Raw genomic sequence first — 10,564 nt, 5'->3', positions numbered from 1 at the left:
CTTGCCTCCCTGCTGTTGAGGGTCCCACTCCTCTGCCAACCGAGTTTAAACCCTCCCCTGTAGCATTAGCAAACCTGGCCACCAAGGCATTAGTCCCCCTCCAGTTCAGGTGCAACCCGTCCCTCTTGAACAAGTCACCGCTGCCCCAGAAAAGGTCCCAATGATCTAACAATCAGAATCCCTGCCTCCTGCAGCTTTTCTTTAGCCACACATTCATCTGCCACATTGTCTTGTTCTTATCCTGGTGAGCATGTGGCACTGGGAGTAACCTGGAGATTACCACCGTCAAAGTCCTGGTTTTAACTTTTTTTTTTCCTCGCTCTCTGTCAGTAATCAGGACCTCATCCCTAATTCGACCCCTGACATTTGTGCCAACATGCACAATAACTTCTGGCTGCTCATCCTCTCCCTTGAGAACGTTCTGTAGCCACTCTGAGAGATCGGAGATCCCACTCCATCCGGGTGTCAGTGTGTGATCGCTCCCAGAATCTGTCATTATTACAAACCTTCAAACAAAGCATTGACACAGCAACATTCAGGCCATTCAGCCCTGCTTCACCATTGTGTGTCAAAATGGCTAAGCCTCCATCCTGCTTACTCCCCATTCCCCTTCCCTTTCAATTGGTCATGTTTAAAAGCATTCACACTTTAAAAGTGTTACTTTGCCGAAAAGTATCAAAGGATGCTGCTGTTTTATTCATTTGCTGAGTCCTGACAGTCCATGTCCCACCTACTCACTGTTTGAAGGCTGTGGTCATTAGGAAATCTCAGTCAGGCCACTGGAAGGGCAAGCTGGGTCCCAGGTTTGGGGGTTGGGGGGAAGGCAGAAGCTGGGTCCCGAGGGGAGGCCAAGTAGCCTGAAGCCTTGCCCTTTTCAAACCGCGATGTGTTCAGCTGCTCCCTGTACCGTGACAGAAAGAATAAGCAATTCTCCTTTAGTTTTCACCTCTCTCTTTTTTTCTCTCTCTCTCTCTGTGTCTCATTCTCTTCAGGATATCCAACATAAAGCTTTTAGGCACTTAAAAAAAAGAAACAAAATTGATCCTGAGCCACATATTCATAAAAAGCAGCAGTCATTGTGAAGGGGACTGGTTTCTCGTGATGTGGGCCAGCGAGCGGTGAGTGTCAGCTGAACGGAGACTCAGCGTCTACCTGAGCACCGAGAAGGAATCAAACCCCAGCCATCATCACATCCACGCCAAGAAGGTTTGACTGGATCTCCACCTCCTGTCCAAGTAACAGCCACCTTACCCAGTTAGTTCTGTACATGTGTCCGGACTGATTTCTTGAAGAATGTTCACTATGAAGAAGAAAGTGAAAAGGGAACAGTCAGAAACGATTGTGACGTTGGTTAGAGCTTGTGTTGAAATGACCAAATCTGGACTGTTGCAGTCACTGTGTTTCTGTCTCCTCCTCAGGATCAGAGTAGGCCCAAGTTCCCTGACAGTCGGCCCAGGTTTGAGGTGGAGTTGCTCCCAGTGTCTCAGGAGGAAGCTGTTTGGAGGCGAGCCCTTTTTCCCCGGGGAATCCGAGGGGAGGTGCTGCCCTGGGAGAGATTGAAACAAGTTTCTTCCAAGTCATGCCCCACCTTCATTGCTGTTGGGAAGTGCAGTTTTACTCAGGCTGACCTGTGATACCATGGTCCCCCAGTCACTGGGACATGAGGGGGATATCTGCACCTCCCCAAAGTGGGGCTTCCACACCAGAATACCATAGTGTGCTTCCTCAAGTCACTGTGCTAAGTCAGTAAGAGGCTGATGGTCTCCCATCTCCTGGATGTTCACAGAGAAATACTGGGCTCTGTGAATGGGTCATGAGAGGGACCAGTCACTGGGTATATCAGCATGGCCACAAGGACATTGGGTGCCACCAACTCCACTTGTCCATCTCATTAACCCAGGCCAAGTAGGGACCGAAACACAATCAGGGAGCACGCACACGCACGAAGGGGGTGGGTGGGGTGGGGGGAGAGGAGGAGAGAGAGAGATACACACAAATAGAGGCAGACACCTGAAATTGGGACCAGTCTGATGCACATCTGCCCTGGTTCAGCATGGTCAGGCATCGCCCCATTTCGATCCTGTTTGGGCATTGGGGGTTGATTTGGTCTTTCACCTGCTCCCAAACAGTCCCTGATTCCCAAATGGAGGACAGAGTCAGGCTGGGCTGGGATCCAGCCACAGAACTGCTCCCCTGGTTAGGAACCAGAGCCACGTGCTCTGGAGTCACGGGCAGCTGTACCCAGGCGGAGCAAGTGACTGAATCCTTGTGGCGCACATGTAACAGAGATGGGGGCGGGGGGGGTGGCCAATAGGAGGACGAGCTCAGAGAAAAGGCAACAGTGCAGATGTGGATCTCGCCTGGCTGACCTCACCGCTGCTGATGTTATATCGTTGTATGTGCTCACCTTGTGACTGAGCAAAAGGTGATGTGTGGTGTCTGCGAGAAGCCAATGTGCAATGGAAAGTTCCTCTTGTACAGTTTGTGTATAGTACCTTGTGTTTAGTTTATTTTTAAAGGTCTCCTCTATAAAAGCTTGCTTTTAATCATTGATGAAATTGTTGGGCTGTGAGTGAACAAGCATCTGTGCAGGTCCGTGTTGTGGAGATGTTTCTGGACAGTGGGGTGGGGTGGAGGTGGCTGCTCATTCCAGTGTGTTCGCTCAGCTCCTCTCCCCTCGTTCAACACTACACCACATTCCTGCTGCTGACTGCCTTCAACACCAACCACGTTGGGGCGTGTTGCTGTTGTCGGTGCAGCTTTGAACTTCCTGCCAATCGGGAATTGTTAAGTTGTGTGGGATGTAGGATGGAGCATTTGGGTGAGATGTACCCACCGCTCCCACTCCGTCCCACCCTCCGGGTGTGGCTCTGTTCCCAGGTACAGCTATTGATGGCAGGAGGGAATCCCTTGTGGGAGAGGAAGCTGCAAATGGAGTCTGTGTCCAACCCAGGGATCTGTCCAGACCTCACTGATGGAGGCAATTATTTCTGGTCCCTGGGGAAATAGTTTCAGGGGTGATGCCTGTCATGGTCAAATATCCAAAGCTAACCTGGTCTCGCAGGGAGATGTGTGTGGGTCAGCTATAGTCTGGTCCCTGGACTTGCACCTTTTTAGGGAAGGCTTTTTGTTCATTCCAATCTGTCAGCCATTTTCTCAACAGCATCCTCACCACAAGTGATTGGCCAATGCCACCTCTCCCATCAGTCATTTCTCCACAGCACAGCCTCCCCCCCGCCTCAAACACATCCCAAACCCCCTCCTCCCAACCTCCAGGCGTTGCTTCGATCTGTTGACTGGGGTTTTGGCCACAATCTTTGCCAGTTTTCTACATTTTCTTCTTTGAGATTTGTTCTGTGGATTTTGTATGTCATCTTTCTCCAAGCAAAATATGCATTGAGGGATGTGGTTTGTGATTTTCTTTGTTTATTTTCACCTTTTGAGGGACCCCTTGAAGCTGTGGCCATCCAGCTCCCTGGGCCTGAGTGCCTCAGTACGCTCCATGTACAGGGACTGACAGGTCCCTTGCTGCTTGCTGAGGTTTGTGGCAGCTTCAGAGTTAAGCTGTTTTTCCCCCTCTTGAAGATGCTTGCTGATCAGGTAATGTGTCTAACAGTCACTGCGTTATTAAACAGTCCTGGCTTGGCTTTCCCGTTGTTTTCAGATCCTCAGCAGAGCACCAGGCTGTTTGGTCCATCCTCTCACCTTTCACCCTCCTCTTGAGCCTTTCCCCTTTGTGTTTTTTGCATCCTTTAAGAACATCCAGAGGATTTCTCTTCAATAGCCCGTGAGTAGCAGGCTCCAGAGCCTCAGCTGGGTCAGTTCCCCATTGGGTTATCCTTGCCTCTCTGAGCGATGTCTGTCTATACGCTCCCTCCTCCCGCTCCCTCCTCCCGCTCCCTCCTCCCGCTCCCTCCTGCACCATGCCCCCGGTGTTTTTCGTCAAGGGAGTAACATGCCCCCTCCTTACTCCCACCCACTCTGCCTTCACTCTCCCACAGCCAAGGAACAGGGATTTCTCACCTTCCCTGGGAAAGGGAGCTCTGTCTCTGTCAGGGGACTTTCCCCTATCCTGTCCCCCCTCACTCCAGGGCTCTGAACACTTGGTCTATGGGAGTGTCACAAGTTAGAAAATTTACCATAGCTTTGCAAATGGTGCTAGGAAGGAATTTTCTGACGTGAGTGAGTGTGTGTGTGTGAGAGAGATTGAGTGCCTGTGTTAGGGTAAAGCAGAGGAGGTGCTGACTGATGGAAGGTGTTTGGTGGTGGAGGTGACACTGGATGACTGTAATGGCCCCATGTCCCTCTGGTTGCAGGAGAGCTGAGGGTTTTTCAGACATAACCATAGTAACTTTCTTCTTTCACATCCACCAAGTCAGAAACTGAGAACAAATCCATTTCTCCCAATCTCATCTCAAATCAGTGCAAATATGTTTTCTCCCATTGTAATACATCGAATTACTCACCTCAACAAAAGGGCCAGTCAGTTCATCCTGTCTGTGTGTGTGTGTGTCTATCTGTCTCTTTCTCCTTGCACCCTTGTTCCTTTGAGCTGACACATTTTCCTTCACAAGGATTTTTTACCCTGTTTCTTTTCTGCTGCTTCTGCCAGGGAATTCTCCATCATGGCAACACGTGCTTTTTATCCAATCCCAGGCATCATTTCTCTGCTTCTTCTGCCAACTCTCCTGGAAGTGAGTGCTTCCCAGGAATCCACTCCCTGTACTGGCAAGCCCTCTCTCTGTTCGTTTTTTGTTGCTGTATTCAAGTGGTGATCCTTGTGAATTCGAGAACAAATCTCCCTCCAGCATCCCTGTTTGAGGCAAATCATCCCAGCTTCCGAAAGCTCTCCCTCACGCAGATCACCCCCATCTCAGGAACCATTCCGAGAGAATTCCTTGTTTGCTCTCTCTCCCCTCTGTATTCTTCCAAAAATCTGTTGCATTGATAATTGATGCCAGCATCCCTGAGGCCTGTAATCAAGTTGATCAAGTGGCATTTCTTTGCCGTGATGTGTAATGAGTTTGTGGTTTACGGCCAGTGCACAGAACAGACACCAGGTCCCACCCTTGTTTCTGCTGAATGGTCTGTATGCGTGTGTGTCTGTGTGTGTGTGCGCGTGTGCATGTCTGTCTGTGTGCGGGGGTAAGCATTCTGATTTTGGGAGACCCGAGTCTTGTCTGACTCAGGCTGAGAGCTGTGTGCATGAACTGGGAGCAGACCCACACTGATGGATTAAAACAGAGGGATGATGTCCACATCTGGAACCATTTACCTTCTTGGGGCAGGCCCCAGGAAAGGTTCGAACTTGGGCACTGTTCCTGCTGGATCCCAGCAAACGTTGCCATCTGGCAGCTTTTTTTCTTCTTTGGGTGATGGGAAGTGTCAAAAAGAACCTCCCAGGTTTGCGTTGAGCAACGTGTCGTATATTCTGCTGGCTGTCCTTCACCCAGACTGGGGCTTCTCTGGGTGACCGGCAGTTCCCATGGTGTCAGCTGGCCTCCGTGAAAGCAGCAATTCAGCTTGGGTCTACTTGCATCTTCATCCTTTCAAACAGACTGCCATTTGCCTTGGAAGTTCTGACCCACTCTGTATCCTGCAGCTGGCCAGGGTGGTGGGCCCTGAGATCAGCTGGCCTGGCTCAGTTAGTGAAACCCCCTAACTCCAGTGTTGTTCCCTCTCAACCCTCCCTGAGCATGCTCCCTCCTCCTTTGCTCTGTGCCAACTCTGCAGCACTTTCCTCAACGCTGGGAAACTGGCATTTTCAATTCCTCCACAATCCACACCTCCCCTGGAGGCCACTTATTTTCCACCGCAAGGACATTTCATCGGGTTTTTTTTAAAGTTGAACCGGAGCTTGAATGTGAAACAGAGAGAGATGCACAGGATGCTGTGATTATGATGAATGAAAATAAATGAATTGAAAAAGACTTGTCTTGTGTTATAGCTGGATGTCATCTCCATGTGACTGACTTTCTTTGTATCTGCTGGATGTGTTCCAAACGCAGGCTCAGAACGCCATGGTATTTTCCCTTCACAGGCTGTGGGTAGTGCTGGTGAGACCAGCATTTCCTCCTGAAATTCCTACATTTGGAAAAGTGGTCATCCACTCGGAGCCATGGGGATTGTACCGGAATCTGGCAGATGAAGTTTAATGTGGATAAGTGGGAGATTGTCCATTTTGGCCGGTAAAATATAAGGGTAACTTACTATTTAAATGGGAAACAGATTGGTCGTGTGTCACTGTAGAGGGAGCTGGGTGTCTCTCTACCTGAATTGCAGAAAAGGGGTACACAGATGCTGCATGTTTCTGTCCTTTATATAAATGATTTGGGTGTGAACATAGGAGGTAGAGTTAGTAAGTTTGCAGATGACACCAAAATTGGAGGTGTAGTGGACAGCAAAGAGGGTTACCTCTGATTACGACAGGATCTTGATCAGATGGGCCTGTGGGCTGAGAAGTGGCTGATGGAGTTTAATTCAGATAAATGCAAGGTGCTGCATTTTTTTTTAGATTAGATTCCCTACAGTGTGGAAACAGGCCCTTCGGCCCAACCAGCAATCCACCCAGACCCATTCCCTTACATTTACCCCTGCACCTAACACTGTGGGCAAATTAGCAAGGTCAATTCACCTGACCTGCACAGGAGGTGAATTGGAGCAACCGGAGGAAACCCACGCAGACACGGGGAGAATGTGAAAACTCCACACAGTCAGTCGCCTGAGGCGGGAATTGAACCTGCACCTCTGGGGCTAGGGAGTGTTGCTGAACAAAGAGACCTTGGAGTGCAGGTTCATAGCTTCTCAAAATGGAATTCCTGGTAGACAGAGGAGTGAAAAAGATGATGGGTTACATGCTTTTATCGGTCAGAGTATTGAGTACAGGAGTTGGAAAGTCATGTTGCAGCTGTACAGGACATTGGTTAGGCCACTGTTGGAATATTGTGTGCAGTTCTGGTCTCCTTCCGATCGGAAAGATGTTGTGAAACTTGAAAGATTCAGGAAAGATTTACAAGGATGTTGCCAGGGTTGGAGGATTTCAGCTACAGAGAGAGGCTGAACAGGCTGGGGCTGTTTTCCCAGGAGTGTCGGAGGATAAGGGGTGACCTTACAGAGGTTTATAAAATCATGAGGGGCATGGATAGGATAAATAGGCAAAGTCTTTTCCCTGGGGTGGGGGGAGTCCAGAACTAGAGGGCATAGGTTAGGGTGAGAGGAGAAAGATATAAAAGAGACCTAAGGGGCAACTTTTTCACGCAGAAGGGGTACGTGTATGGAATGAGCTGCCAGAGGAAGTGGTGGAGAGTGGTACAATTACAGCATTTAAGAGGCACGTGGATGGGTATATGAATAGGAAGGGTTTGGAGGGATATGGGCCGGGAGCTGGTAGGTGGGACTAGATTGGGTTGGGATATCTGGTCGGCATGGATGGGTTGGACTGAAGGGTCTGTTTCCACGCTGTACATCTCTATGACTCTCTGGCCGTATTTGAAGATTTCTGAATCCTCCCGCACAGCCACTAATGTTTGCAGGATGCTTTTGAAGAATTAGTGTCAGCTGCTTGGTTCAAACAAAAGGGTCTCTCATGTTTACTCCTCTGGCAGGAGAAGAAGTGATTGACTGTATACAACTTTCAAGCAAATGGTGTCCACCAGAAATATTCTCTGAGGTCGGAAGCAGGGGCATGTGGTCAGGGGTTAGACAACGAGCAAGTGCGTAATGTCCGGATTAGGGCCAGTGCCAATTGGGTACAAAATCGAAAGAGGAGGCATGTCTGGAATCAGGGTGAGAGAGGGGCGGGTGCCGATTGCTGAGTCCCTGGGAATGGCTCAGGAAGAGATAAGCCCCTGGACAAGCCGGGGTAGCACATGTACAGAGCTGGGACTCAGGGCACTGCATTTTCCTCCTGCTCTTTGGGAAGTTTTAACTCCAATGGGAATGTGGCAACCAGGAGAGAACATTAGGAAATGGCACAAAGGTTCACCAATACTCGGAGAAGCAACCTTCCGAAAATCGGGAGCAACGGGTGAAGCTGTTGGGTTGGAGTTACAGAACAGACAATGCAGTCTGAGTCTGGCTTGCGCAGTATAACCTTCACACAACAGAGGGGTCCCAGACACACACTGGGGTTACAGTGGGCACAGACACCTGGCTTGGAGCTCTGGGATATTAAATACTCTGGGCTGCCCTGCCTTCTCAAAAAACAGCAAAGGGAAAAGAGGAGGGGAGGTTAATGAGAGTATTGTCAGCCCTGGAGAAAGCAACTCAAAGCCAGGATGTTTGGGCTGGTGCTGAGGGAGGGGAAGGGTGCCGACCAACCACAGGTGGGAGAGAGAGAGAGAGACAAACAAATGAACAGAGAAATTACAGAGGGATGAGAACAGGAAAGAGGTGTTCTCAAGAGAGATTTGAGCAGGTCTTAGCAGAGACCATGGTCGGGAAGGGGAAGGGTTCCTCAGTGGTGCTAAGGAGAATGTCATGTGACAATCAGTATCAGTCCAATGAGAAAGGAGTCACTGGGCGAGCTGGTTCCTGGGAATGTGGTGGGGAACTCAGTGAGGTGACGGGCTGGAGACATCCAGTGGCACTGCTGAATATACAGTGTGAATAAGGAGAAACCGCTGAGGTGGGGAGAGAAATGTCGGTGCTGTCAAAGGGTAGAGGATTTCAGTCCAGTCCAGGGATGTTCCTTGAAACAGCAAAGATCAGGACAACAAAGCCAGCACTACCTACATGACCCAGGGGAGAGAAATAAAGGCTGGTTCTGACAGACAGGAAGGACAAGTGGGCACCAGGCAGAAGAATACAAGGCCAGGGGCAAAGAGGGAAAGAAATACAATCAGTAAAGCGGGATCATCGAGCTGCTGTTAGTGCGTTCACTGTTCGATAGATGCCAACCTGTTCCACACATCAACAGCGAATGTGAAATAAAATCTGCAAGTCACCTATACGTACATCACCAGGCAAACAGCAGTCAAAGGATTCAGGCCAATTCGGGACCAGAAAGGGCAATTAAGCAAGGGGAGTAGCTGTCATGTTTGAAACATCTCCAATATACTCTCATTATTTCCACGTGGAGAGTCCTTGACACTGATTCAGCTCCCTCAGACCTCGCTCTCAGTGTGAATCCACTCTCTGACACTCCTGACTGTCAGCCAGGGCTCCCTGATTGAACCAGGTTAACAGCCCCAATCTGGGAACGCAGATGTTATGAGCTCCCCCGCCCCTGGCCGACTTCATTCCAATCACTACGATGTTCAGTGAAAATGTTGCATCTGTGCTGATCTTTAACGCAGCTGGTGACCAAACTTAAGCACGAGCAAGGCTTCTTATTGAGAAGGAGGAGGTCTGGCTGCATAAAGCAGTGATGTTGGAAGGAATGCATTCCGGGATACTGGAGGGAGGGAAAGTGGAAATTGTCGAGGCACTGGCAATGCTTTTCCAATCTGCCTGGATTTGGGGAGGTGCCGGCCAGCTGGAGAATTGTAAACTTTACCTTCTTCTTCAAGAAGGGCTGTGAGTTCAACAATTACAAATTAATGTGAAATTGCTGGCCAAACGCTGCAGGTTGGATAGCATCTGGGGAGAGAGACAAACAGAGTTAATGTTTCAATTCGAGTGAACCTTCATTAAAACCGTTTTTCCAGCAATTACTGTTTCTGTTTCTGATCTCCAGCATCTGCTGCTCTTTGGGACTGTTTTAATGACATGGAAGATGTGGTTGATTCAGCCAGCGTCTGTTCAGAAAAAATAATGTGGATCATGTTGGCGTCTATCGAACAGTGAACAGAAAAGCTCTGTGGCAGGAATTCGATTGATGTGATGTACACAGACACCCAAAAAACAGTGCCACACAACAGACCTGGAAGCAACGTAGGAGGTCATGGAATAAGAGGGACAATAGCATTGTGGATACCAAATAGTCAAAAAGACAGGGAGCAAAGAGAATGCCCGATTGCTATTTCTCAGGCTGCAGTGAGATTCCCCAGGGATCAGTCCTGAAACACTGCCAGCTGCTGATCGATAGAAATGACTGAGGCCTTGGTGTTCAGGGGATAATTTCCAAGTTTGTGAATGTCACAAAGCTTGGGAGAATTATAAAGTGGTACATGGATAGTGTCGAACTTCAAATGGACATTGACAAACTGGATTGGGTGCTTGGTGGCAGACCAAGTTTCTTGAAGTAAGGGGGAATATAATTTCTGGAAAATAATCCAGAATAGGTCTTTGTAACTTCTCATTGTCTTCTTGTAGGAATACAGCACCGGCATTCACATCACTCACACTGATAGCCATCTTGAATGGCTTTGTGTAACAAGGTGTGGCTCACACTGAGGTAGTGGTTAACACAGCTTTCACGCTCTCTAAATGCCTTCTGACAGTCTTCATGAAAGAACTGAAACCAACATGATCATTCTAAAAGATGAGAGATTTAACAAACAATCCAGGTCTTTTTCAAGATATAATTTCAGTTACATCACACTGTACCCTTTTGCTATAAATTCTGTGTCTTACGATCTTATTCTCCACAACCACCTGATGAAGGAGCAATGCTCCAAAAGCT

General features: G+C 48.9%; 1 protein-coding gene across 1 annotated transcript in view; it reads left to right on the top strand.

Annotated features, from left to right (window-relative positions):
• The window catches only part of LOC122543015 (beta-TrCP-like), a 31,299-nt gene extending 28,746 nt beyond the window's left edge, over positions 1-2,553 (top strand). The window contains exon 13 of the mRNA XM_043681186.1: positions 993-2,553. The gene's annotated coding sequence lies outside the window, so the exon portion shown is untranslated. The remainder of the gene's footprint in view (positions 1-992) is intronic.
• Positions 2,554-10,564: the final 8,011 nt, after the last annotated feature.

Source organism: Chiloscyllium plagiosum, chromosome 42, assembly GCF_004010195.1.
Source record: "Chiloscyllium plagiosum isolate BGI_BamShark_2017 chromosome 42, ASM401019v2, whole genome shotgun sequence".
In the NCBI taxonomy this organism is placed as follows: Eukaryota; Metazoa; Chordata; class Chondrichthyes; order Orectolobiformes; family Hemiscylliidae; genus Chiloscyllium; species Chiloscyllium plagiosum.
Note: the sequence above shows the minus strand (reverse complement) of the source record. Positions and strands in the feature narration are given on the sequence as shown.